The sequence below is a fragment of the Eucyclogobius newberryi genome, unplaced genomic scaffold, assembly GCF_026437365.1.
Source record: "Eucyclogobius newberryi isolate DKJ021-1_F unplaced genomic scaffold, fEucNew1.0.hap1 SCAF_50, whole genome shotgun sequence".
Classification (NCBI taxonomy): Eukaryota; Metazoa; Chordata; class Actinopteri; order Gobiiformes; family Gobiidae; genus Eucyclogobius; species Eucyclogobius newberryi.
The window spans coordinates 225,943-243,943 of NW_027316168.1; the positions used below are offsets into that span (position 1 = coordinate 225,943).

At 45.4% G+C, this 18,001-nt stretch overlaps 57 non-coding genes and 9 pseudogenes across 57 annotated transcripts; all 66 read left to right on the forward strand.

Moving 5' to 3' along the window:
- The first annotated feature begins 52 nt into the window (after positions 1-52).
- On the forward strand, positions 53-171 carry LOC140382267 (5S ribosomal RNA). The gene has a single exon (XR_011931704.1). It is a non-coding gene; the product is annotated as a 5S ribosomal RNA (ribosomal RNA).
- A 151-nt stretch (positions 172-322) lies between these two features.
- Positions 323-441, forward strand: LOC140383226 (5S ribosomal RNA). Its single transcript, XR_011932259.1, has one exon. It is a non-coding gene; the product is annotated as a 5S ribosomal RNA (ribosomal RNA).
- A 156-nt stretch (positions 442-597) lies between these two features.
- On the forward strand, positions 598-716 carry LOC140382268 (5S ribosomal RNA). Its single transcript, XR_011931705.1, has one exon. It is a non-coding gene; the product is annotated as a 5S ribosomal RNA (ribosomal RNA).
- A 151-nt stretch (positions 717-867) lies between these two features.
- LOC140382269 (5S ribosomal RNA) lies at positions 868-986 on the forward strand. Its single transcript, XR_011931706.1, has one exon. It is a non-coding gene; the product is annotated as a 5S ribosomal RNA (ribosomal RNA).
- Positions 987-1,137: 151 nt separating this feature from the next.
- Positions 1,138-1,256, forward strand: LOC140383227 (5S ribosomal RNA). Its single transcript, XR_011932260.1, has one exon. It is a non-coding gene; the product is annotated as a 5S ribosomal RNA (ribosomal RNA).
- A 151-nt stretch (positions 1,257-1,407) lies between these two features.
- Positions 1,408-1,526, forward strand: LOC140383228 (5S ribosomal RNA). The gene has a single exon (XR_011932261.1). It is a non-coding gene; the product is annotated as a 5S ribosomal RNA (ribosomal RNA).
- Positions 1,527-1,693: 167 nt separating this feature from the next.
- On the forward strand, positions 1,694-1,812 carry LOC140382706 (5S ribosomal RNA; annotated as a pseudogene).
- Positions 1,813-1,953: 141 nt separating this feature from the next.
- On the forward strand, positions 1,954-2,072 carry LOC140383229 (5S ribosomal RNA). The gene has a single exon (XR_011932262.1). It is a non-coding gene; the product is annotated as a 5S ribosomal RNA (ribosomal RNA).
- A 157-nt stretch (positions 2,073-2,229) lies between these two features.
- On the forward strand, positions 2,230-2,348 carry LOC140382488 (5S ribosomal RNA). The gene has a single exon (XR_011931904.1). It is a non-coding gene; the product is annotated as a 5S ribosomal RNA (ribosomal RNA).
- Positions 2,349-2,507: 159 nt separating this feature from the next.
- On the forward strand, positions 2,508-2,626 carry LOC140382270 (5S ribosomal RNA). The gene has a single exon (XR_011931707.1). It is a non-coding gene; the product is annotated as a 5S ribosomal RNA (ribosomal RNA).
- Positions 2,627-2,782: 156 nt separating this feature from the next.
- LOC140383063 (5S ribosomal RNA) lies at positions 2,783-2,901 on the forward strand. Its single transcript, XR_011932111.1, has one exon. It is a non-coding gene; the product is annotated as a 5S ribosomal RNA (ribosomal RNA).
- Positions 2,902-3,058: 157 nt separating this feature from the next.
- On the forward strand, positions 3,059-3,177 carry LOC140383075 (5S ribosomal RNA). Its single transcript, XR_011932122.1, has one exon. It is a non-coding gene; the product is annotated as a 5S ribosomal RNA (ribosomal RNA).
- A 157-nt stretch (positions 3,178-3,334) lies between these two features.
- On the forward strand, positions 3,335-3,453 carry LOC140382629 (5S ribosomal RNA). The gene has a single exon (XR_011932036.1). It is a non-coding gene; the product is annotated as a 5S ribosomal RNA (ribosomal RNA).
- A 151-nt stretch (positions 3,454-3,604) lies between these two features.
- LOC140383230 (5S ribosomal RNA) lies at positions 3,605-3,723 on the forward strand. Its single transcript, XR_011932263.1, has one exon. It is a non-coding gene; the product is annotated as a 5S ribosomal RNA (ribosomal RNA).
- A 151-nt stretch (positions 3,724-3,874) lies between these two features.
- On the forward strand, positions 3,875-3,993 carry LOC140382630 (5S ribosomal RNA). Its single transcript, XR_011932037.1, has one exon. It is a non-coding gene; the product is annotated as a 5S ribosomal RNA (ribosomal RNA).
- A 151-nt stretch (positions 3,994-4,144) lies between these two features.
- LOC140383231 (5S ribosomal RNA) lies at positions 4,145-4,263 on the forward strand. The gene has a single exon (XR_011932264.1). It is a non-coding gene; the product is annotated as a 5S ribosomal RNA (ribosomal RNA).
- A 151-nt stretch (positions 4,264-4,414) lies between these two features.
- LOC140383232 (5S ribosomal RNA) lies at positions 4,415-4,533 on the forward strand. The gene has a single exon (XR_011932265.1). It is a non-coding gene; the product is annotated as a 5S ribosomal RNA (ribosomal RNA).
- A 168-nt stretch (positions 4,534-4,701) lies between these two features.
- On the forward strand, positions 4,702-4,820 carry LOC140382707 (5S ribosomal RNA; annotated as a pseudogene).
- Positions 4,821-4,961: 141 nt separating this feature from the next.
- Positions 4,962-5,080, forward strand: LOC140382271 (5S ribosomal RNA). The gene has a single exon (XR_011931708.1). It is a non-coding gene; the product is annotated as a 5S ribosomal RNA (ribosomal RNA).
- Positions 5,081-5,236: 156 nt separating this feature from the next.
- Positions 5,237-5,355, forward strand: LOC140382272 (5S ribosomal RNA). Its single transcript, XR_011931709.1, has one exon. It is a non-coding gene; the product is annotated as a 5S ribosomal RNA (ribosomal RNA).
- Positions 5,356-5,511: 156 nt separating this feature from the next.
- LOC140382273 (5S ribosomal RNA) lies at positions 5,512-5,630 on the forward strand. Its single transcript, XR_011931710.1, has one exon. It is a non-coding gene; the product is annotated as a 5S ribosomal RNA (ribosomal RNA).
- Positions 5,631-5,781: 151 nt separating this feature from the next.
- LOC140382274 (5S ribosomal RNA) lies at positions 5,782-5,900 on the forward strand. Its single transcript, XR_011931711.1, has one exon. It is a non-coding gene; the product is annotated as a 5S ribosomal RNA (ribosomal RNA).
- A 151-nt stretch (positions 5,901-6,051) lies between these two features.
- LOC140383235 (5S ribosomal RNA) lies at positions 6,052-6,170 on the forward strand. Its single transcript, XR_011932267.1, has one exon. It is a non-coding gene; the product is annotated as a 5S ribosomal RNA (ribosomal RNA).
- A 151-nt stretch (positions 6,171-6,321) lies between these two features.
- On the forward strand, positions 6,322-6,440 carry LOC140383236 (5S ribosomal RNA). Its single transcript, XR_011932268.1, has one exon. It is a non-coding gene; the product is annotated as a 5S ribosomal RNA (ribosomal RNA).
- A 141-nt stretch (positions 6,441-6,581) lies between these two features.
- LOC140382277 (5S ribosomal RNA) lies at positions 6,582-6,700 on the forward strand. The gene has a single exon (XR_011931713.1). It is a non-coding gene; the product is annotated as a 5S ribosomal RNA (ribosomal RNA).
- A 150-nt stretch (positions 6,701-6,850) lies between these two features.
- Positions 6,851-6,969, forward strand: LOC140382278 (5S ribosomal RNA). The gene has a single exon (XR_011931714.1). It is a non-coding gene; the product is annotated as a 5S ribosomal RNA (ribosomal RNA).
- A 150-nt stretch (positions 6,970-7,119) lies between these two features.
- LOC140383237 (5S ribosomal RNA) lies at positions 7,120-7,238 on the forward strand. Its single transcript, XR_011932269.1, has one exon. It is a non-coding gene; the product is annotated as a 5S ribosomal RNA (ribosomal RNA).
- Positions 7,239-7,389: 151 nt separating this feature from the next.
- Positions 7,390-7,508, forward strand: LOC140383238 (5S ribosomal RNA). Its single transcript, XR_011932270.1, has one exon. It is a non-coding gene; the product is annotated as a 5S ribosomal RNA (ribosomal RNA).
- A 167-nt stretch (positions 7,509-7,675) lies between these two features.
- Positions 7,676-7,794, forward strand: LOC140382708 (5S ribosomal RNA; annotated as a pseudogene).
- A 141-nt stretch (positions 7,795-7,935) lies between these two features.
- On the forward strand, positions 7,936-8,054 carry LOC140382279 (5S ribosomal RNA). The gene has a single exon (XR_011931715.1). It is a non-coding gene; the product is annotated as a 5S ribosomal RNA (ribosomal RNA).
- A 156-nt stretch (positions 8,055-8,210) lies between these two features.
- LOC140382280 (5S ribosomal RNA) lies at positions 8,211-8,329 on the forward strand. Its single transcript, XR_011931716.1, has one exon. It is a non-coding gene; the product is annotated as a 5S ribosomal RNA (ribosomal RNA).
- A 156-nt stretch (positions 8,330-8,485) lies between these two features.
- LOC140382281 (5S ribosomal RNA) lies at positions 8,486-8,604 on the forward strand. Its single transcript, XR_011931717.1, has one exon. It is a non-coding gene; the product is annotated as a 5S ribosomal RNA (ribosomal RNA).
- Positions 8,605-8,760: 156 nt separating this feature from the next.
- Positions 8,761-8,879, forward strand: LOC140382282 (5S ribosomal RNA). The gene has a single exon (XR_011931718.1). It is a non-coding gene; the product is annotated as a 5S ribosomal RNA (ribosomal RNA).
- A 151-nt stretch (positions 8,880-9,030) lies between these two features.
- On the forward strand, positions 9,031-9,150 carry LOC140382635 (5S ribosomal RNA). The gene has a single exon (XR_011932042.1). It is a non-coding gene; the product is annotated as a 5S ribosomal RNA (ribosomal RNA).
- Positions 9,151-9,306: 156 nt separating this feature from the next.
- LOC140382283 (5S ribosomal RNA) lies at positions 9,307-9,425 on the forward strand. The gene has a single exon (XR_011931719.1). It is a non-coding gene; the product is annotated as a 5S ribosomal RNA (ribosomal RNA).
- Positions 9,426-9,582: 157 nt separating this feature from the next.
- Positions 9,583-9,701, forward strand: LOC140382284 (5S ribosomal RNA). The gene has a single exon (XR_011931720.1). It is a non-coding gene; the product is annotated as a 5S ribosomal RNA (ribosomal RNA).
- A 151-nt stretch (positions 9,702-9,852) lies between these two features.
- On the forward strand, positions 9,853-9,971 carry LOC140382285 (5S ribosomal RNA). The gene has a single exon (XR_011931721.1). It is a non-coding gene; the product is annotated as a 5S ribosomal RNA (ribosomal RNA).
- A 167-nt stretch (positions 9,972-10,138) lies between these two features.
- LOC140382420 (5S ribosomal RNA) lies at positions 10,139-10,257 on the forward strand. Its single transcript, XR_011931842.1, has one exon. It is a non-coding gene; the product is annotated as a 5S ribosomal RNA (ribosomal RNA).
- A 150-nt stretch (positions 10,258-10,407) lies between these two features.
- On the forward strand, positions 10,408-10,526 carry LOC140382710 (5S ribosomal RNA; annotated as a pseudogene).
- Positions 10,527-10,667: 141 nt separating this feature from the next.
- LOC140382287 (5S ribosomal RNA) lies at positions 10,668-10,786 on the forward strand. Its single transcript, XR_011931722.1, has one exon. It is a non-coding gene; the product is annotated as a 5S ribosomal RNA (ribosomal RNA).
- A 157-nt stretch (positions 10,787-10,943) lies between these two features.
- LOC140382289 (5S ribosomal RNA) lies at positions 10,944-11,062 on the forward strand. Its single transcript, XR_011931724.1, has one exon. It is a non-coding gene; the product is annotated as a 5S ribosomal RNA (ribosomal RNA).
- Positions 11,063-11,219: 157 nt separating this feature from the next.
- On the forward strand, positions 11,220-11,338 carry LOC140382290 (5S ribosomal RNA). The gene has a single exon (XR_011931725.1). It is a non-coding gene; the product is annotated as a 5S ribosomal RNA (ribosomal RNA).
- Positions 11,339-11,506: 168 nt separating this feature from the next.
- On the forward strand, positions 11,507-11,625 carry LOC140382711 (5S ribosomal RNA; annotated as a pseudogene).
- A 141-nt stretch (positions 11,626-11,766) lies between these two features.
- LOC140383239 (5S ribosomal RNA) lies at positions 11,767-11,885 on the forward strand. Its single transcript, XR_011932271.1, has one exon. It is a non-coding gene; the product is annotated as a 5S ribosomal RNA (ribosomal RNA).
- Positions 11,886-12,042: 157 nt separating this feature from the next.
- On the forward strand, positions 12,043-12,161 carry LOC140383087 (5S ribosomal RNA). Its single transcript, XR_011932133.1, has one exon. It is a non-coding gene; the product is annotated as a 5S ribosomal RNA (ribosomal RNA).
- Positions 12,162-12,318: 157 nt separating this feature from the next.
- LOC140382640 (5S ribosomal RNA) lies at positions 12,319-12,437 on the forward strand. The gene has a single exon (XR_011932047.1). It is a non-coding gene; the product is annotated as a 5S ribosomal RNA (ribosomal RNA).
- Positions 12,438-12,594: 157 nt separating this feature from the next.
- LOC140382291 (5S ribosomal RNA) lies at positions 12,595-12,713 on the forward strand. The gene has a single exon (XR_011931726.1). It is a non-coding gene; the product is annotated as a 5S ribosomal RNA (ribosomal RNA).
- A 157-nt stretch (positions 12,714-12,870) lies between these two features.
- LOC140383099 (5S ribosomal RNA) lies at positions 12,871-12,989 on the forward strand. Its single transcript, XR_011932144.1, has one exon. It is a non-coding gene; the product is annotated as a 5S ribosomal RNA (ribosomal RNA).
- A 157-nt stretch (positions 12,990-13,146) lies between these two features.
- Positions 13,147-13,265, forward strand: LOC140383111 (5S ribosomal RNA). Its single transcript, XR_011932155.1, has one exon. It is a non-coding gene; the product is annotated as a 5S ribosomal RNA (ribosomal RNA).
- Positions 13,266-13,422: 157 nt separating this feature from the next.
- On the forward strand, positions 13,423-13,541 carry LOC140382642 (5S ribosomal RNA). Its single transcript, XR_011932048.1, has one exon. It is a non-coding gene; the product is annotated as a 5S ribosomal RNA (ribosomal RNA).
- A 157-nt stretch (positions 13,542-13,698) lies between these two features.
- Positions 13,699-13,817, forward strand: LOC140382241 (5S ribosomal RNA). The gene has a single exon (XR_011931681.1). It is a non-coding gene; the product is annotated as a 5S ribosomal RNA (ribosomal RNA).
- A 167-nt stretch (positions 13,818-13,984) lies between these two features.
- LOC140382712 (5S ribosomal RNA) lies at positions 13,985-14,103 on the forward strand (annotated as a pseudogene).
- Positions 14,104-14,244: 141 nt separating this feature from the next.
- Positions 14,245-14,363, forward strand: LOC140383240 (5S ribosomal RNA). The gene has a single exon (XR_011932272.1). It is a non-coding gene; the product is annotated as a 5S ribosomal RNA (ribosomal RNA).
- A 157-nt stretch (positions 14,364-14,520) lies between these two features.
- Positions 14,521-14,639, forward strand: LOC140382243 (5S ribosomal RNA). Its single transcript, XR_011931682.1, has one exon. It is a non-coding gene; the product is annotated as a 5S ribosomal RNA (ribosomal RNA).
- Positions 14,640-14,805: 166 nt separating this feature from the next.
- LOC140382713 (5S ribosomal RNA) lies at positions 14,806-14,924 on the forward strand (annotated as a pseudogene).
- Positions 14,925-15,065: 141 nt separating this feature from the next.
- LOC140383241 (5S ribosomal RNA) lies at positions 15,066-15,184 on the forward strand. Its single transcript, XR_011932273.1, has one exon. It is a non-coding gene; the product is annotated as a 5S ribosomal RNA (ribosomal RNA).
- Positions 15,185-15,341: 157 nt separating this feature from the next.
- On the forward strand, positions 15,342-15,460 carry LOC140382292 (5S ribosomal RNA). Its single transcript, XR_011931727.1, has one exon. It is a non-coding gene; the product is annotated as a 5S ribosomal RNA (ribosomal RNA).
- A 157-nt stretch (positions 15,461-15,617) lies between these two features.
- LOC140383123 (5S ribosomal RNA) lies at positions 15,618-15,736 on the forward strand. Its single transcript, XR_011932166.1, has one exon. It is a non-coding gene; the product is annotated as a 5S ribosomal RNA (ribosomal RNA).
- A 157-nt stretch (positions 15,737-15,893) lies between these two features.
- Positions 15,894-16,012, forward strand: LOC140383136 (5S ribosomal RNA). The gene has a single exon (XR_011932177.1). It is a non-coding gene; the product is annotated as a 5S ribosomal RNA (ribosomal RNA).
- Positions 16,013-16,169: 157 nt separating this feature from the next.
- LOC140382643 (5S ribosomal RNA) lies at positions 16,170-16,288 on the forward strand. Its single transcript, XR_011932049.1, has one exon. It is a non-coding gene; the product is annotated as a 5S ribosomal RNA (ribosomal RNA).
- Positions 16,289-16,445: 157 nt separating this feature from the next.
- LOC140382244 (5S ribosomal RNA) lies at positions 16,446-16,564 on the forward strand. The gene has a single exon (XR_011931683.1). It is a non-coding gene; the product is annotated as a 5S ribosomal RNA (ribosomal RNA).
- Positions 16,565-16,731: 167 nt separating this feature from the next.
- LOC140382714 (5S ribosomal RNA) lies at positions 16,732-16,850 on the forward strand (annotated as a pseudogene).
- Positions 16,851-16,991: 141 nt separating this feature from the next.
- LOC140383242 (5S ribosomal RNA) lies at positions 16,992-17,110 on the forward strand. The gene has a single exon (XR_011932274.1). It is a non-coding gene; the product is annotated as a 5S ribosomal RNA (ribosomal RNA).
- A 157-nt stretch (positions 17,111-17,267) lies between these two features.
- On the forward strand, positions 17,268-17,386 carry LOC140382245 (5S ribosomal RNA). Its single transcript, XR_011931684.1, has one exon. It is a non-coding gene; the product is annotated as a 5S ribosomal RNA (ribosomal RNA).
- Positions 17,387-17,553: 167 nt separating this feature from the next.
- Positions 17,554-17,672, forward strand: LOC140382717 (5S ribosomal RNA; annotated as a pseudogene).
- A 141-nt stretch (positions 17,673-17,813) lies between these two features.
- On the forward strand, positions 17,814-17,932 carry LOC140383243 (5S ribosomal RNA). The gene has a single exon (XR_011932275.1). It is a non-coding gene; the product is annotated as a 5S ribosomal RNA (ribosomal RNA).
- Positions 17,933-18,001: the final 69 nt, after the last annotated feature.

Sequence of the window (18,001 nt, forward strand, 5' to 3'; positions counted from 1 at the left end):
ACGAAAAGACAGTGTTTGATATAAAAAAGGCCGTTTTGACCTGGAACATTTCGCTCACGGCCATACCAGCCTGGACCAGCCCGATCTCGTCTGATCTCGGAAGCCAAGCAGGGTTGGGCCTGGTTAGTACTTGGATGGGAGACCGCCTGGGAATACCAGGTGCTGTGAGCATTTTCACACTTTTTCACCTGTCAAAAAAAAAAAAAAAAAAGAAGTTTTTCATTGAGATATCCCAATTTTGACCGAGCAAGTGGCGTGAAGGTACTCTTCACGAAAAGACAGTGTTTGATATAAAAAAGGCCGTTTTGACCTGGAACATTTCGCTCACGGCCATACCACCCTGGACCAGCCCGATCTCGTCTGATCTCGGAAGCCAAGCAGGGTTGGGCCTGGTTAGTACTTGGATGGGAGACCGCCTGGGAATACCAGGTGCTGTGAGCATTTTCACACTTTTTCACCTGTCAAAAAAAAAAAAAAAAAAAAAAAGAAGTTTTTCATTGAGATATCCCAATTTTGACCGAGCAAGTGGCGTGAAGGTACTCTTCACGAAAAGACAGTGTTTGATATAAAAAAGGCCGTTTTGACCTGGAACATTTCGCTCACGGCCATACCAGCCTGGACCAGCCCGATCTCGTCTGATCTCGGAAGCCAAGCAGGGTTGGGCCTGGTTAGTACTTGGATGGGAGACCGCCTGGGAATACCAGGTGCTGTGAGCATTTTCACACTTTTTCACCTGTCAAAAAAAAAAAAAAAAAAGAAGTTTTTCATTGAGATATCCCAATTTTGACCGAGCAAGTGGCGTGAAGGTACTCTTCACGAAAAGACAGTGTTTGATATAAAAAAGGCCGTTTTGACCTGGAACATTTCGCTCACGGCCATACCAGCCTGGACCAGCCCGATCTCGTCTGATCTCGGAAGCCAAGCAGGGTTGGGCCTGGTTAGTACTTGGATGGGAGACCGCCTGGGAATACCAGGTGCTGTGAGCATTTTCACACTTTTTCACCTGTCAAAAAAAAAAAAAAAAAAGAAGTTTTTCATTGAGATATCCCAATTTTGACCGAGCAAGTGGCGTGAAGGTACTCTTCACGAAAAGACAGTGTTTGATATAAAAAAGGCCGTTTTGACCTGGAACATTTCGCTCACGGCCATACCACCCTGGACCAGCCCGATCTCGTCTGATCTCGGAAGCCAAGCAGGGTTGGGCCTGGTTAGTACTTGGATGGGAGACCGCCTGGGAATACCAGGTGCTGTGAGCATTTTCACACTTTTTCACCTGTCAAAAAAAAAAAAAAAAAAGAAGTTTTTCATTGAGATATCCCAATTTTGACCGAGCAAGTGGCGTGAAGGTACTCTTCACGAAAAGACAGTGTTTGATATAAAAAAGGCCGTTTTGACCTGGAACATTTCGCTCACGGCCATACCACCCTGGACCAGCCCGATCTCGTCTGATCTCGGAAGCCAAGCAGGGTTGGGCCTGGTTAGTACTTGGATGGGAGACCGCCTGGGAATACCAGGTGCTGTGAGCATTTTCACACTTTTTCACCTGTCAAAAAAAAAAAAAAAAAAAAAAAAGAAGTTTTTCATTGAGATATCCCAATTTTGACCGAGCAAGTGGCGTGAAGGTACTCTTCACGAAAAGACAGTGTTTGATGCAAAAAAAGCCATTTATACGAGTTTTGACCTGGAACATTTCGCTCACGGCCATACCACCCTGGAACAGCCCGATCTCGTTTGATCTCGGAAGCCAAGCGGGGTTGGGCCTTGTTAGTACTTGGATGGAACACCGCCTGGGAATACCAGGTGCTGTGAGCATTTTCACACTTTTTCACCCGTCAAAAAAAAGAAGTTTTTCATTGAGATATCCCAATTTTGACCGAGCAAGTGGCGTGAAGGTACTCTTCACGAAAAGACAGTGTTTGATATAAAAAAGGCCGTTTTGACCTGGAACATTTCGCTCACGGCCATACCACCCTGGACCAGCCCGATCTCGTCTGATCTCGGAAGCCAAGCAGGGTTGGGCCTGGTTAGTACTTGGATGGGAGACCGCCTGGGAATACCAGGTGCTGTGAGCATTTTCACACTTTTTCACCTGTCAAAAAAAAAAAAAAAAAAAAAAAAGAAGTTTTTCATTGAGATATCCCAATTTTGACCGAGCAAGTGGCGTGAAGGTACTCTTCACGAAAAGACAGTGTTTGATATAAAAAAGGCCGTTTTGACCTGGAACATTTCGCTCACGGCCATACCAGCCTGGACCAGCCCGATCTCGTCTGATCTCGGACGCCAAGCAGGGTTGGGCCTGGTTAGTACTTGGATGGGAGACCGCCTGGGAATACCAGGTGCTGTGAGCATTTTCACACTTTTTCACCTGTCGTCAAAAAAAAAAAAAAAAAAAAAAAGAAGTTTTTCATTGAGATATCCCAATTTTGACCGAGCAAGTGGCGTGAAGGTACTCTTCACGAAAAGACAGTGTTTGATATAAAAAAGGCCGTTTTGACCTGGAACATTTCGCTCACGGCCATACCAGCCTGGACCAGCCCGATCTCGTCTGATCTCGGAAGCCAAGCAGGGTTGGGCCTGGTTAGTACTTGGATGGGAGACCGCCTGGGAATACCAGGTGCTGTGAGCATTTTCACACTTTTTCACCTGTCAAAAAAAAAAAAAAAAAAAAAAAGAAGTTTTTCATTGAGATATCCCAATTTTGACCGAGCAAGTGGCGTGAAGGTACTCTTCACGAAAAGACAGTGTTTGATATAAAAAAGGCCGTTTTGACCTGGAACATTTCGCTCACGGCCATACCACCCTGGACCTGCCCGATCTCGTCTGATCTCGGAAGCCAAGCAGGGTTGGGCCTGGTTAGTACTTGGATGGGAGACCGCCTGGGAATACCAGGTGCTGTGAGCATTTTCACACTTTTTCACCTGTCAAAAAAAAAAAAAAAAAAAAAAAAGAAGTTTTTCATTGAGATATCCCAATTTTGACCGAGCAAGTGGCGTGAAGGTACTCTTCACGAAAAGACAGTGTTTGATATAAAAAAGGCCGTTTTGACCTGGAACATTTCGCTCACGGCCATACCACCCTGGACCTGCCCGATCTCGTCTGATCTCGGAAGCCAAGCAGGGTTGGGCCTGGTTAGTACTTGGATGGGAGACCGCCTGGGAATACCAGGTGCTGTGAGCATTTTCACACTTTTTCACCTGTCAAAAAAAAAAAAAAAAAAAAAAAAGAAGTTTTTCATTGAGATATCCCAATTTTGACCGAGCAAGTGGCGTGAAGGTACTCTTCACGAAAAGACAGTGTTTGATATAAAAAAGGCCGTTTTGACCTGGAACATTTCGCTCACGGCCATACCAGCCTGGACCAGCCCGATCTCGTCTGATCTCGGAAGCCAAGCAGGGTTGGGCCTGGTTAGTACTTGGATGGGAGACCGCCTGGGAATACCAGGTGCTGTGACCATTTTCACACTTTTTCACCTGTCAAAAAAAAAAAAAAAAAAGAAGTTTTTCATTGAGATATCCCAATTTTGACCGAGCAAGTGGCGTGAAGGTACTCTTCACGAAAAGACAGTGTTTGATATAAAAAAGGCCGTTTTGACCTGGAACATTTCGCTCACGGCCATACCACCCTGGACCAGCCCGATCTCGTCTGATCTCGGAAGCCAAGCAGGGTTGGGCCTGGTTAGTACTTGGATGGGAGACCGCCTGGGAATACCAGGTGCTGTGAGCATTTTCACACTTTTTCACCTGTCAAAAAAAAAAAAAAAAAAGAAGTTTTTCATTGAGATATCCCAATTTTGACCGAGCAAGTGGCGTGAAGGTACTCTTCACGAAAAGACAGTGTTTGATATAAAAAAGGCCGTTTTGACCTGGAACATTTCGCTCACGGCCATACCAGCCTGGACCAGCCCGATCTCGTCTGATCTCGGAAGCCAAGCAGGGTTGGGCCTGGTTAGTACTTGGATGGGAGACCGCCTGGGAATACCAGGTGCTGTGACCATTTTCACACTTTTTCACCTGTCAAAAAAAAAAAAAAAAAAGAAGTTTTTCATTGAGATATCCCAATTTTGACCGAGCAAGTGGCGTGAAGGTACTCTTCACGAAAAGACAGTGTTTGATATAAAAAAGGCCGTTTTGACCTGGAACATTTCGCTCACGGCCATACCACCCTGGACCAGCCCGATCTCGTCTGATCTCGGAAGCCAAGCAGGGTTGGGCCTGGTTAGTACTTGGATGGGAGACCGCCTGGGAATACCAGGTGCTGTGAGCATTTTCACACTTTTTCACCTGTCAAAAAAAAAAAAAAAAAAGAAGTTTTTCATTGAGATATCCCAATTTTGACCGAGCAAGTGGCGTGAAGGTACTCTTCACGAAAAGACAGTGTTTGATATAAAAAAGGCCGTTTTGACCTGGAACATTTCGCTCACGGCCATACCACCCTGGACCAGCCCGATCTCGTCTGATCTCGGAAGCCAAGCAGGGTTGGGCCTGGTTAGTACTTGGATGGGAGACCGCCTGGGAATACCAGGTGCTGTGAGCATTTTCACACTTTTTCACCTGTCAAAAAAAAAAAAAAAAAAAAAAAAAGAAGTTTTTCATTGAGATATCCCAATTTTGACCGAGCAAGTGGCGTGAAGGTACTCTTCACGAAAAGACAGTGTTTGATGCAAAAAAAGCCATTTATACGAGTTTTGACCTGGAACATTTCGCTCACGGCCATACCACCCTGGAACAGCCCGATCTCGTTTGATCTCGGAAGCCAAGCGGGGTTGGGCCTTGTTAGTACTTGGATGGAACACCGCCTGGGAATACCAGGTGCTGTGAGCATTTTCACACTTTTTCACCCGTCAAAAAAAAGAAGTTTTTCATTGAGATATCCCAATTTTGACCGAGCAAGTGGCGTGAAGGTACTCTTCACGAAAAGACAGTGTTTGATATAAAAAAGGCCGTTTTGACCTGGAACATTTCGCTCACGGCCATACCAGCCTGGACCAGCCCGATCTCGTCTGATCTCGGAAGCCAAGCAGGGTTGGGCCTGGTTAGTACTTGGATGGGAGACCGCCTGGGAATACCAGGTGCTGTGAGCATTTTCACACTTTTTCACCTGTCAAAAAAAAAAAAAAAAAAAAAAAGAAGTTTTTCATTGAGATATCCCAATTTTGACCGAGCAAGTGGCGTGAAGGTACTCTTCACGAAAAGACAGTGTTTGATATAAAAAAGGCCGTTTTGACCTGGAACATTTCGCTCACGGCCATACCAGCCTGGACCAGCCCGATCTCGTCTGATCTCGGAAGCCAAGCAGGGTTGGGCCTGGTTAGTACTTGGATGGGAGACCGCCTGGGAATACCAGGTGCTGTGAGCATTTTCACACTTTTTCACCTGTCAAAAAAAAAAAAAAAAAAAAAAAGAAGTTTTTCATTGAGATATCCCAATTTTGACCGAGCAAGTGGCGTGAAGGTACTCTTCACGAAAAGACAGTGTTTGATATAAAAAAGGCCGTTTTGACCTGGAACATTTCGCTCACGGCCATACCAGCCTGGACCAGCCCGATCTCGTCTGATCTCGGAAGCCAAGCAGGGTTGGGCCTGGTTAGTACTTGGATGGGAGACCGCCTGGGAATACCAGGTGCTGTGAGCATTTTCACACTTTTTCACCTGTCAAAAAAAAAAAAAAAAAAGAAGTTTTTCATTGAGATATCCCAATTTTGACCGAGCAAGTGGCGTGAAGGTACTCTTCACGAAAAGACAGTGTTTGATATAAAAAAGGCCGTTTTGACCTGGAACATTTCGCTCACGGCCATACCAGCCTGGACCAGCCCGATCTCGTCTGATCTCGGAAGCCAAGCAGGGTTGGGCCTGGTTAGTACTTGGATGGGAGACCGCCTGGGAATACCAGGTGCTGTGAGCATTTTCACACTTTTTCACCTGTCAAAAAAAAAAAAAAAAAAGAAGTTTTTCATTGAGATATCCCAATTTTGACCGAGCAAGTGGCGTGAAGGTACTCTTCACGAAAAGACAGTGTTTGATATAAAAAAGGCCGTTTTGACCTGGAACATTTCGCTCACGGCCATACCACCCTGGACCAGCCCGATCTCGTCTGATCTCGGAAGCCAAGCAGGGTTGGGCCTGGTTAGTACTTGGATGGGAGACCGCCTGGGAATACCAGGTGCTGTGAGCATTTTCACACTTTTTCACCTGTCAAAAAAAAAAAAAAAAAAGAAGTTTTTCATTGAGATATCCCAATTTTGACCGAGCAAGTGGCGTGAAGGTACTCTTCACGAAAAGACAGTGTTTGATATAAAAAAGGCCGTTTTGACCTGGAACATTTCGCTCACGGCCATACCACCCTGGACCAGCCCGATCTCGTCTGATCTCGGAAGCCAAGCAGGGTTGGGCCTGGTTAGTACTTGGATGGGAGACCGCCTGGGAATACCAGGTGCTGTGAGCATTTTCACACTTTTTCACCCGTCAAAAAAAAGAAGTTTTTCATTGAGATATCCCAATTTTGACCGAGCAAGTGGCGTGAAGGTACTCTTCACGAAAAGACAGTGTTTGATATAAAAAAGGCCGTTTTGACCTGGAACATTTCGCTCACGGCCATACCAGCCTGGACCAGCCCGATCTCGTCTGATCTCGGAAGCCAAGCAGGGTTGGGCCTGGTTAGTACTTGGATGGGAGACCGCCTGGGAATACCAGGTGCTGTGAGCATTTTCACACTTTTTCACCTGTCAAAAAAAAAAAAAAAAAGAAGTTTTTCATTGAGATATCCCAATTTTGACCGAGCAAGTGGCGTGAAGGTACTCTTCACGAAAAGACAGTGTTTGATATAAAAAAGGCCGTTTTGACCTGGAACATTTCGCTCACGGCCATACCAGCCTGGACCAGCCCGATCTCGTCTGATCTCGGAAGCCAAGCAGGGTTGGGCCTGGTTAGTACTTGGATGGGAGACCGCCTGGGAATACCAGGTGCTGTGAGCATTTTCACACTTTTTCACCTGTCAAAAAAAAAAAAAAAAAGAAGTTTTTCATTGAGATATCCCAATTTTGACCGAGCAAGTGGCGTGAAGGTACTCTTCACGAAAAGACAGTGTTTGATATAAAAAAGGCCGTTTTGACCTGGAACATTTCGCTCACGGCCATACCACCCTGGACCAGCCCGATCTCGTCTGATCTCGGAAGCCAAGCAGGGTTGGGCCTGGTTAGTACTTGGATGGGAGACCGCCTGGGAATACCAGGTGCTGTGAGCATTTTCACACTTTTTCACCTGTCAAAAAAAAAAAAAAAAAAGAAGTTTTTCATTGAGATATCCCAATTTTGACCGAGCAAGTGGCGTGAAGGTACTCTTCACGAAAAGACAGTGTTTGATATAAAAAAGGCCGTTTTGACCTGGAACATTTCGCTCACGGCCATACCACCCTGGACCAGCCCGATCTCGTCTGATCTCGGAAGCCAAGCAGGGTTGGGCCTGGTTAGTACTTGGATGGGAGACCGCCTGGGAATACCAGGTGCTGTGAGCATTTTCACACTTTTTCACCTGTCAAAAAAAAAAAAAAAAAAAAAAAAGAAGTTTTTCATTGAGATATCCCAATTTTGACCGAGCAAGTGGCGTGAAGGTACTCTTCACGAAAAAACAGTGTTTGATGCAAAAAAAGCCATTTATACGAGTTTTGACCTGGAACATTTCGCTCACGGCCATACCACCCTGGAACAGCCCGATCTCGTTTGATCTCGGAAGCCAAGCGGGGTTGGGCCTTGTTAGTACTTGGATGGAACACCGCCTGGGAATACCAGGTGCTGTGAGCATTTTCACACTTTTTCACCCGTCAAAAAAAAGAAGTTTTTCATTGAGATATCCCAATTTTGACCGAGCAAGTGGCGTGAAGGTACTCTTCACGAAAAGACAGTGTTTGATATAAAAAAGGCCGTTTTGACCTGGAACATTTCGCTCACGGCCATACCAGCCTGGACCAGCCCGATCTCGTCTGATCTCGGAAGCCAAGCAGGGTTGGGCCTGGTTAGTACTTGGATGGGAGACCGCCTGGGAATACCAGGTGCTGTGAGCATTTTCACACTTTTTCACCTGTCAAAAAAAAAAAAAAAAAAAAAAAGAAGTTTTTCATTGAGATATCCCAATTTTGACCGAGCAAGTGGCGTGAAGGTACTCTTCACGAAAAGACAGTGTTTGATATAAAAAAGGCCGTTTTGACCTGGAACATTTCGCTCACGGCCATACCAGCCTGGACCAGCCCGATCTCGTCTGATCTCGGAAGCCAAGCAGGGTTGGGCCTGGTTAGTACTTGGATGGGAGACCGCCTGGGAATACCAGGTGCTGTGAGCATTTTCACACTTTTTCACCTGTCAAAAAAAAAAAAAAAAAAAAAAAGAAGTTTTTCATTGAGATATCCCAATTTTGACCGAGCAAGTGGCGTGAAGGTACTCTTCACGAAAAGACAGTGTTTGATATAAAAAAGGCCGTTTTGACCTGGAACATTTCGCTCACGGCCATACCAGCCTGGACCAGCCCGATCTCGTCTGATCTCGGAAGCCAAGCAGGGTTGGGCCTGGTTAGTACTTGGATGGGAGACCGCCTGGGAATACCAGGTGCTGTGAGCATTTTCACACTTTTTCACCTGTCAAAAAAAAAAAAAAAAAAAAAAAGAAGTTTTTCATTGAGATATCCCAATTTTGACCGAGCAAGTGGCGTGAAGGTACTCTTCACGAAAAGACAGTGTTTGATATAAAAAAGGCCGTTTTGACCTGGAACATTTCGCTCACGGCCATACCAGCCTGGACCAGCCCGATCTCGTCTGATCTCGGAAGCCAAGCAGGGTTGGGCCTGGTTAGTACTTGGATGGGAGACCGCCTGGGAATACCAGGTGCTGTGAGCATTTTCACACTTTTTCACCTGTCAAAAAAAAAAAAAAAAAAGAAGTTTTTCATTGAGATATCCCAATTTTGACCGAGCAAGTGGCGTGAAGGTACTCTTCACGAAAAGACAGTGTTTGATATAAAAAAGGCCGTTTTGACCTGGAACATTTCGCTCACGGCCATACCAGCCTGGACCAGCCCGATCTCGTCTGATCTCGGAAGCCAAGCAGGGTTGGGCCTGGTTAGTACTTGGATGGGAGACCGCCTGGGAATACCCAGGTGCTGTGAGCATTTTCACACTTTTTCACCTGTCAAAAAAAAAAAAAAAAAAAAAAAGAAGTTTTTCATTGAGATATCCCAATTTTGACCGAGCAAGTGGCGTGAAGGTACTCTTCACGAAAAGACAGTGTTTGATATAAAAAAGGCCGTTTTGACCTGGAACATTTCGCTCACGGCCATACCAGCCTGGACCAGCCCGATCTCGTCTGATCTCGGAAGCCAAGCAGGGTTGGGCCTGGTTAGTACTTGGATGGGAGACCGCCTGGGAATACCAGGTGCTGTGAGCATTTTCACACTTTTTCACCTGTCAAAAAAAAAAAAAAAAAAAAAAAAGAAGTTTTTCATTGAGATATCCCAATTTTGACCGAGCAAGTGGCGTGAAGGTACTCTTCACGAAAAGACAGTGTTTGATATAAAAAAGGCCGTTTTGACCTGGAACATTTCGCTCACGGCCATACCAGCCTGGACCAGCCCGATCTCGTCTGATCTCGGAAGCCAAGCAGGGTTGGGCCTGGTTAGTACTTGGATGGGAGACCGCCTGGGAATACCAGGTGCTGTGAGCATTTTCACACTTTTTCACCTGTCAAAAAAAAAAAAAAAAAAGAAGTTTTTCATTGAGATATCCCAATTTTGACCGAGCAAGTGGCGTGAAGGTACTCTTCACGAAAAGACAGTGTTTGATATAAAAAAGGCCGTTTTGACCTGGAACATTTCGCTCACGGCCATACCAGCCTGGACCAGCCCGATCTCGTCTGATCTCGGAAGCCAAGCAGGGTTGGGCCTGGTTAGTACTTGGATGGGAGACCGCCTGGGAATACCAGGTGCTGTGAGCATTTTCACACTTTTTCACCTGTCAAAAAAAAAAAAAAAAAAAAAAAAGAAGTTTTTCATTGAGATATCCCAATTTTGACCGAGCAAGTGGCGTGAAGGTACTCTTCACGAAAAGACAGTGTTTGATGCAAAAAAAGCCATTTATACGAGTTTTGACCTGGAACATTTCGCTCACGGCCATACCACCCTGGACCAGCCCGATCTCGTCTGATCTCGGAAGCCAAGCAGGGTTGGGCCTTGTTAGTACTTGGATGGGAGACCGCCTGGGAATACCAGGTGCTGTGAGCATTTTCACACTTTTTCACCTGTCAAAAAAAAAAAAAAAAAGAAGTTTTTCATTGAGATATCCCAATTTTGACCGAGCAAGTGGCGTGAAGGTACTCTTCACGAAAAGACAGTGTTTGATATAAAAAAGGCCGTTTTGACCTGGAACATTTCGCTCACGGCCATACCACCCTGGAACAGCCCGATCTCGTTTGATCTCGGAAGCCAAGCGGGGTTGGGCCTTGTTAGTACTTGGATGGAACACCGCCTGGGAATACCAGGTGCTGTGAGCATTTTCACACTTTTTCACCCGTCAAAAAAAAGAAGTTTTTCATTGAGATATCCCAATTTTGACCGAGCAAGTGGCGTGAAGGTACTCTTCACGAAAAGACAGTGTTTGATATAAAAAAGGCCGTTTTGACCTGGAACATCTCGCTCACGGCCATACCAGCCTGGACCAGCCCGATCTCGTCTGATCTCGGAAGCCAAGCAGGGTTGGGCCTGGTTAGTACTTGGATGGGAGACCGCCTGGGAATACCAGGTGCTGTGAGCATTTTCACACTTTTTCACCTGTCAAAAAAAAAAAAAAAAAAAAAAAAGAAGTTTTTCATTGAGATATCCCAATTTTGACCGAGCAAGTGGCGTGAAGGTACTCTTCACGAAAAGACAGTGTTTGATATAAAAAAGGCCGTTTTGACCTGGAACATTTCGCTCACGGCCATACCAGCCTGGACCAGCCCGATCTCGTCTGATCTCGGAAGCCAAGCAGGGTTGGGCCTGGTTAGTACTTGGATGGGAGACCGCCTGGGAATACCAGGTGCTGTGAGCATTTTCACACTTTTTCACCTGTCAAAAAAAAAAAAAAAAAAAAAAAAGAAGTTTTTCATTGAGATATCCCAATTTTGACCGAGCAAGTGGCGTGAAGGTACTCTTCACGAAAAGACAGTGTTTGATATAAAAAAGGCCGTTTTGACCTGGAACATTTCGCTCACGGCCATACCAGCCTGGACCAGCCCGATCTCGTCTGATCTCGGAAGCCAAGCAGGGTTGGGCCTGGTTAGTACTTGGATGGGAGACCGCCTGGGAATACCAGGTGCTGTGAGCATTTTCACACTTTTTCACCTGTCAAAAAAAAAAAAAAAAAAAAAAAAAGAAGTTTTTCATTGAGATATCCCAATTTTGACCGAGCAAGTGGCGTGAAGGTACTCTTCACGAAAAGACAGTGTTTGATGCAAAAAAAGCCATTTATACGAGTTTTGACCTGGAACATTTCGCTCACGGCCATACCACCCTGGAACAGCCCGATCTCGTTTGATCTCGGAAGCCAAGCGGGGTTGGGCCTTGTTAGTACTTGGATGGAACACCGCCTGGGAATACCAGGTGCTGTGAGCATTTTCACACTTTTTCACCCGTCAAAAAAAAGAAGTTTTTCATTGAGATATCCCAATTTTGACCGAGCAAGTGGCGTGAAGGTACTCTTCACGAAAAGACAGTGTTTGATATAAAAAAGGCCGTTTTGACCTGGAACATTTCGCTCACGGCCATACCACCCTGGACCAGCCCGATCTCGTCTGATCTCGGAAGCCAAGCAGGGTTGGGCCTGGTTAGTACTTGGATGGGAGACCGCCTGGGAATACCAGGTGCTGTGAGCATTTTCACACTTTTTCACCTGTCAAAAAAAAAAAAAAAAAAAAAAAAGAAGTTTTTCATTGAGATATCCCAATTTTGACCGAGCAAGTGGCGTGAAGGTACTCTTCACGAAAAGACAGTGTTTGATATAAAAAAGGCCGTTTTGACCTGGAACATTTCGCTCACGGCCATACCACCCTGGACCTGCCCGATCTCGTCTGATCTCGGAAGCCAAGCAGGGTTGGGCCTGGTTAGTACTTGGATGGGAGACCGCCTGGGAATACCAGGTGCTGTGAGCATTTTCACACTTTTTCACCTGTCAAAAAAAAAAAAAAAAAAAAAAAAGAAGTTTTTCATTGAGATATCCCAATTTTGACCGAGCAAGTGGCGTGAAGGTACTCTTCACGAAAAGACAGTGTTTGATATAAAAAAGGCCGTTTTGACCTGGAACATTTCGCTCACGGCCATACCAGCCTGGACCAGCCCGATCTCGTCTGATCACGGAAGCCAAGCAGGGTTGGGCCTGGTTAGTACTTGGATGGGAGACCGCCTGGGAATACCAGGTGCTGTGAGCATTTTCACACTTTTTCACCTGTCAAAAAAAAAAAAAAAAAAAAAAAAGAAGTTTTTCATTGAGATATCCCAATTTTGACCGAGCAAGTGGCGTGAAGGTACTCTTCACGAAAAGACAGTGTTTGATATAAAAAAGGCCGTTTTGACCTGGAACATTTCGCTCACGGCCATACCAGCCTGGACCAGCCCGATCTCGTCTGATCTCGGAAGCCAAGCAGGGTTGGGCCTGGTTAGTACTTGGATGGGAGACCGCCTGGGAATACCAGGTGCTGTGAGCATTTTCACACTTTTTCACCTGTCAAAAAAAAAAAAAAAAAAAAAAAAGAAGTTTTTCATTGAGATATCCCAATTTTGACCGAGCAAGTGGCGTGAAGGTACTCTTCACGAAAAGACAGTGTTTGATATAAAAAAGGCCGTTTTGACCTGGAACATTTCGCTCACGGCCATACCACCCTGGACCTGCCCGATCTCGTCTGATCTCGGAAGCCAAGCAGGGTTGGGCCTGGTTAGTACTTGGATGGGAGACCGCCTGGGAATACCAGGTGCTGTGAGCATTTTCACACTTTTTCACCTGTCAAAAAAAAAAAAAAAAAAAAAAAAGAAGTTTTTCATTGAGATATCCCAATTTTGACCGAGCAAGTGGCGTGAAGGTACTCTTCACGAAAAGACAGTGTTTGATATAAAAAAGGCCGTTTTGACCTGGAACATTTCGCTCACGGCCATACCACCCTGGACCTGCCCGATCTCGTCTGATCTCGGAAGCCAAGCAGGGTTGGGCCTGGTTAGTACTTGGATGGGAGACCGCCTGGGAATACCAGGTGCTGTGAGCATTTTCACACTTTTTCACCTGTCAAAAAAAAAAAAAAAAAAAAAAAAGAAGTTTTTCATTGAGATATCCCAATTTTGACCGAGCAAGTGGCGTGAAGGTACTCTTCACGAAAAGACAGTGTTTGATATAAAAAAGGCCGTTTTGACCTGGAACATTTCGCTCACGGCCATACCAGCCTGGACCAGCCCGATCTCGTCTGATCACGGAAGCCAAGCAGGGTTGGGCCTGGTTAGTACTTGGATGGGAGACCGCCTGGGAATACCAGGTGCTGTGAGCATTTTCACACTTTTTCACCTGTCAAAAAAAAAAAAAAAAAAAAAAAAGAAGTTTTTCATTGAGATATCCCAATTTTGACCGAGCAAGTGGCGTGAAGGTACTCTTCACGAAAAGACAGTGTTTGATATAAAAAAGGCCGTTTTGACCTGGAACATTTCGCTCACGGCCATACCACCCTGGACCTGCCCGATCTCGTCTGATCTCGGAAGCCAAGCAGGGTTGGGCCTCGTTAGTACTTGGATGGGAGACCGCCTGGGAATACCAGGTGCTGTGAGCATTTTCACACTTTTTCACCTGTCAAAAAAAAAAAAAAAAAAAAAAAAGAAGTTTTTCATTGAGATATCCCAATTTTGACCGAGCAAGTGGCGTGAAGGTACTCTTCACGAAAAGACAGTGTTTGATGCAAAAAAAGCCATTTATACGAGTTTTGACCTGGAACATTTCGCTCACGGCCATACCACCCTGGAACAGCCCGATCTCGTTTGATCTCGGAAGCCAAGCGGGGTTGGGCCTTGTTAGTACTTGGATGGAACACCGCCTGGGAATACCAGGTGCTGTGAGCATTTTCACACTTTTTCACCCGTCAAAAAAAAGAAGTTTTTCATTGAGATATCCCAATTTTGACCGAGCAAGTGGCGTGAAGGTACTCTTCACGAAAAGACAGTGTTTGATATAAAAAAGGCCGTTTTGACCTGGAACATTTCGCTCACGGCCATACCACCCTGGACCAGCCCGATCTCGTCTGATCTCGGAAGCCAAGCAGGGTTGGGCCTGGTTAGTACTTGGATGGGAGACCGCCTGGGAATACCAGGTGCTGTGAGCATTTTCACACTTTTTCACCTGTCAAAAAAAAAAAAAAAAAAAAAAAAGAAGTTTTTCATTGAGATATCCCAATTTTGACCGAGCAAGTGGCGTGAAGGTACTCTTCACGAAAAGACAGTGTTTGATATAAAAAAGGCCGTTTTGACCTGGAACATTTCGCTCACGGCCATACCACCCTGGACCTGCCCGATCTCGTCTGATCTCGGAAGCCAAGCAGGGTTGGGCCTCGTTAGTACTTGGATGGGAGACCGCCTGGGAATACCAGGTGCTGTGAGCATTTTCACACTTTTTCACCTGTCAAAAAAAAAAAAAAAAAAAAAAAGAAGTTTTTCATTGAGATATCCCAATTTTGACCGAGCAAGTGGCGTGAAGGTACTCTTCACGAAAAGACAGTGTTTGATGCAAAAAAAGCCATTTATACGAGTTTTGACCTGGAACATTTCGCTCACGGCCATACCACCCTGGAACAGCCCGATCTCGTTTGATCTCGGAAGCCAAGCGGGGTTGGGCCTTGTTAGTACTTGGATGGAACACCGCCTGGGAATACCAGGTGCTGTGAGCATTTTCACACTTTTTCACCCGTCAAAAAAAAGAAGTTTTTCATTGAGATATCCCAATTTTGACCGAGCAAGTGGCGTGAAGGTACTCTTCACGAAAAGACAGTGTTTGATATAAAAAAGGCCGTTTTGACCTGGAACATTTCGCTCACGGCCATACCACCCTGGACCAGCCCGATCTCGTCTGATCTCGGAAGCCAAGCAGGGTTGGGCCTGGTTAGTACTTGGATGGGAGACCGCCTGGGAATACCAGGTGCTGTGAGCATTTTCACACTTTTTCACCTGTCAAAAAAAAAAAAAAAAAAAAAAAAGAAGTTTTTCATTGAGATATCCCAATTTTGACCGAGCAAGTGGCGTGAAGGTACTCTTCACGAAAAGACAGTGTTTGATATAAAAAAGGCCGTTTTGACCTGGAACATTTCGCTCACGGCCATACCAGCCTGGACCAGCCCGATCTCGTCTGATCTCGGAAGCCAAGCAGGGTTGGGCCTGGTTAGTACTTGGATGGGAGACCGCCTGGGAATACCAGGTGCTGTGAGCATTTTCACACTTTTTCACCTGTCAAAAAAAAAAAAAAAAAAAAAAAAGAAGTTTTTCATTGAGATATCCCAATTTTGACCGAGCAAGTGGCGTGAAGGTACTCTTCACGAAAAGACAGTGTTTGATATAAAAAAGGCCGTTTTGACCTGGAACATTTCGCTCACGGCCATACCACCCTGGACCTGCCCGATCTCGTCTGATCTCGGAAGCCAAGCAGGGTTGGGCCTGGTTAGTACTTGGATGGGAGACCGCCTGGGAATACCAGGTGCTGTGAGCATTTTCACACTTTTTCACCTGTCAAAAAAAAAAAAAAAAAAAAAAAAGAAGTTTTTCATTGAGATATCCCAATTTTGACCGAGCAAGTGGCGTGAAGGTACTCTTCACGAAAAGACAGTGTTTGATATAAAAAAGGCCGTTTTGACCTGGAACATTTCGCTCACGGCCATACCACCCTGGACCTGCCCGATCTCGTCTGATCTCGGAAGCCAAGCAGGGTTGGGCCTGGTTAGTACTTGGATGGGAGACCGCCTGGGAATACCAGGTGCTGTGAGCATTTTCACACTTTTTCACCTGTCAAAAAAAAAAAAAAAAAAAAAAAAGAAGTTTTTCATTGAGATATCCCAATTTTGACCGAGCAAGTGGCGTGAAGGTACTCTTCACGAAAAGACAGTGTTTGATATAAAAAAGGCCGTTTTGACCTGGAACATTTCGCTCACGGCCATACCAGCCTGGACCAGCCCGATCTCGTCTGATCACGGAAGCCAAGCAGGGTTGGGCCTGGTTAGTACTTGGATGGGAGACCGCCTGGGAATACCAGGTGCTGTGAGCATTTTCACACTTTTTCACCTGTCAAAAAAAAAAAAAAAAAAAAAAAAGAAGTTTTTCATTGAGATATCCCAATTTTGACCGAGCAAGTGGCGTGAAGGTACTCTTCACGAAAAGACAGTGTTTGATATAAAAAAGGCCGTTTTGACCTGGAACATTTCGCTCACGGCCATACCACCCTGGACCTGCCCGATCTCGTCTGATCTCGGAAGCCAAGCAGGGTTGGGCCTCGTTAGTACTTGGATGGGAGACCGCCTGGGAATACCAGGTGCTGTGAGCATTTTCACACTTTTTCACCTGTCAAAAAAAAAAAAAAAAAAAAAAAAGAAGTTTTTCATTGAGATATCCCAATTTTGACCGAGCAAGTGGCGTGAAGGTACTCTTCACGAAAAGACAGTGTTTGATGCAAAAAAAGCCATTTATACGAGTTTTGACCTGGAACATTTCGCTCACGGCCATACCACCCTGGAACAGCCCGATCTCGTTTGATCTCGGAAGCCAAGCGGGGTTGGGCCTTGTTAGTACTTGGATGGAACACCGCCTGGGAATACCAGGTGCTGTGAGCATTTTCACACTTTTTCACCCGTCAAAAAAAAGAAGTTTTTCATTGAGATATCCCAATTTTGACCGAGCAAGTGGCGTGAAGGTACTCTTCACGAAAAGACAGTGTTTGATATAAAAAAGGCCGTTTTGACCTGGAACATTTCGCTCACGGCCATACCACCCTGGACCAGCCCGATCTCGTCTGATCTCGGAAGCCAAGCAGGGTTGGGCCTGGTTAGTACTTGGATGGGAGACCGCCTGGGAATACCAGGTGCTGTGAGCATTTTCACACTTTTTCACCTGTCAAAAAAAAAAAAAAAAAAAAAAAAGAAGTTTTTCATTGAGATATCCCAATTTTGACCGAGCAAGTGGCGTGAAGGTACTCTTCACGAAAAGACAGTGTTTGATATAAAAAAGGCCGTTTTGACCTGGAACATTTCGCTCACGGCCATACCACCCTGGACCTGCCCGATCTCGTCTGATCTCGGAAGCCAAGCAGGGTTGGGCCTCGTTAGTACTTGGATGGGAGACCGCCTGGGAATACCAGGTGCTGTGAGCATTTTCACACTTTTTCACCTGTCAAAAAAAAAAAAAAAAAAAAAAAAGAAGTTTTTCATTGAGATATCCCAATTTTGACCGAGCAAGTGGCGTGAAGGTACTCTTCACGAAAAGACAGTGTTTGATGCAAAAAAAGCCATTTATACGAGTTTTGACCTGGAACATTTCGCTCACGGCCATACCACCCTGGAACAGCCCGATCTCGTTTGATCTCGGAAGCCAAGCGGGGTTGGGCCTTGTTAGTACTTGGATGGAACACCGCCTGGGAATACCAGGTGCTGTGAGCATTTTCACACTTTTTCACCCGTCAAAAAAAAGAAGTTTTTCATTGAGATATCCCAATTTTGACCGAGCAAGTGGCGTGAAGGTACTCTTCACGAAAAGACAGTGTTTGATATAAAAAAGGCCGTTTTGACCTGGAACATTTCGCTCACGGCCATACCACCCTGGACCAGCCCGATCTCGTCTGATCTCGGAAGCCAAGCAGGGTTGGGCCTGGTTAGTACTTGGATGGGAGACCGCCTGGGAATACCAGGTGCTGTGAGCATTTTCACACTTTTTCACCTGTCAAAAAAAAAAAAAAAAAAAAAAAAGAAGTTTTTCATTGAGATATCCC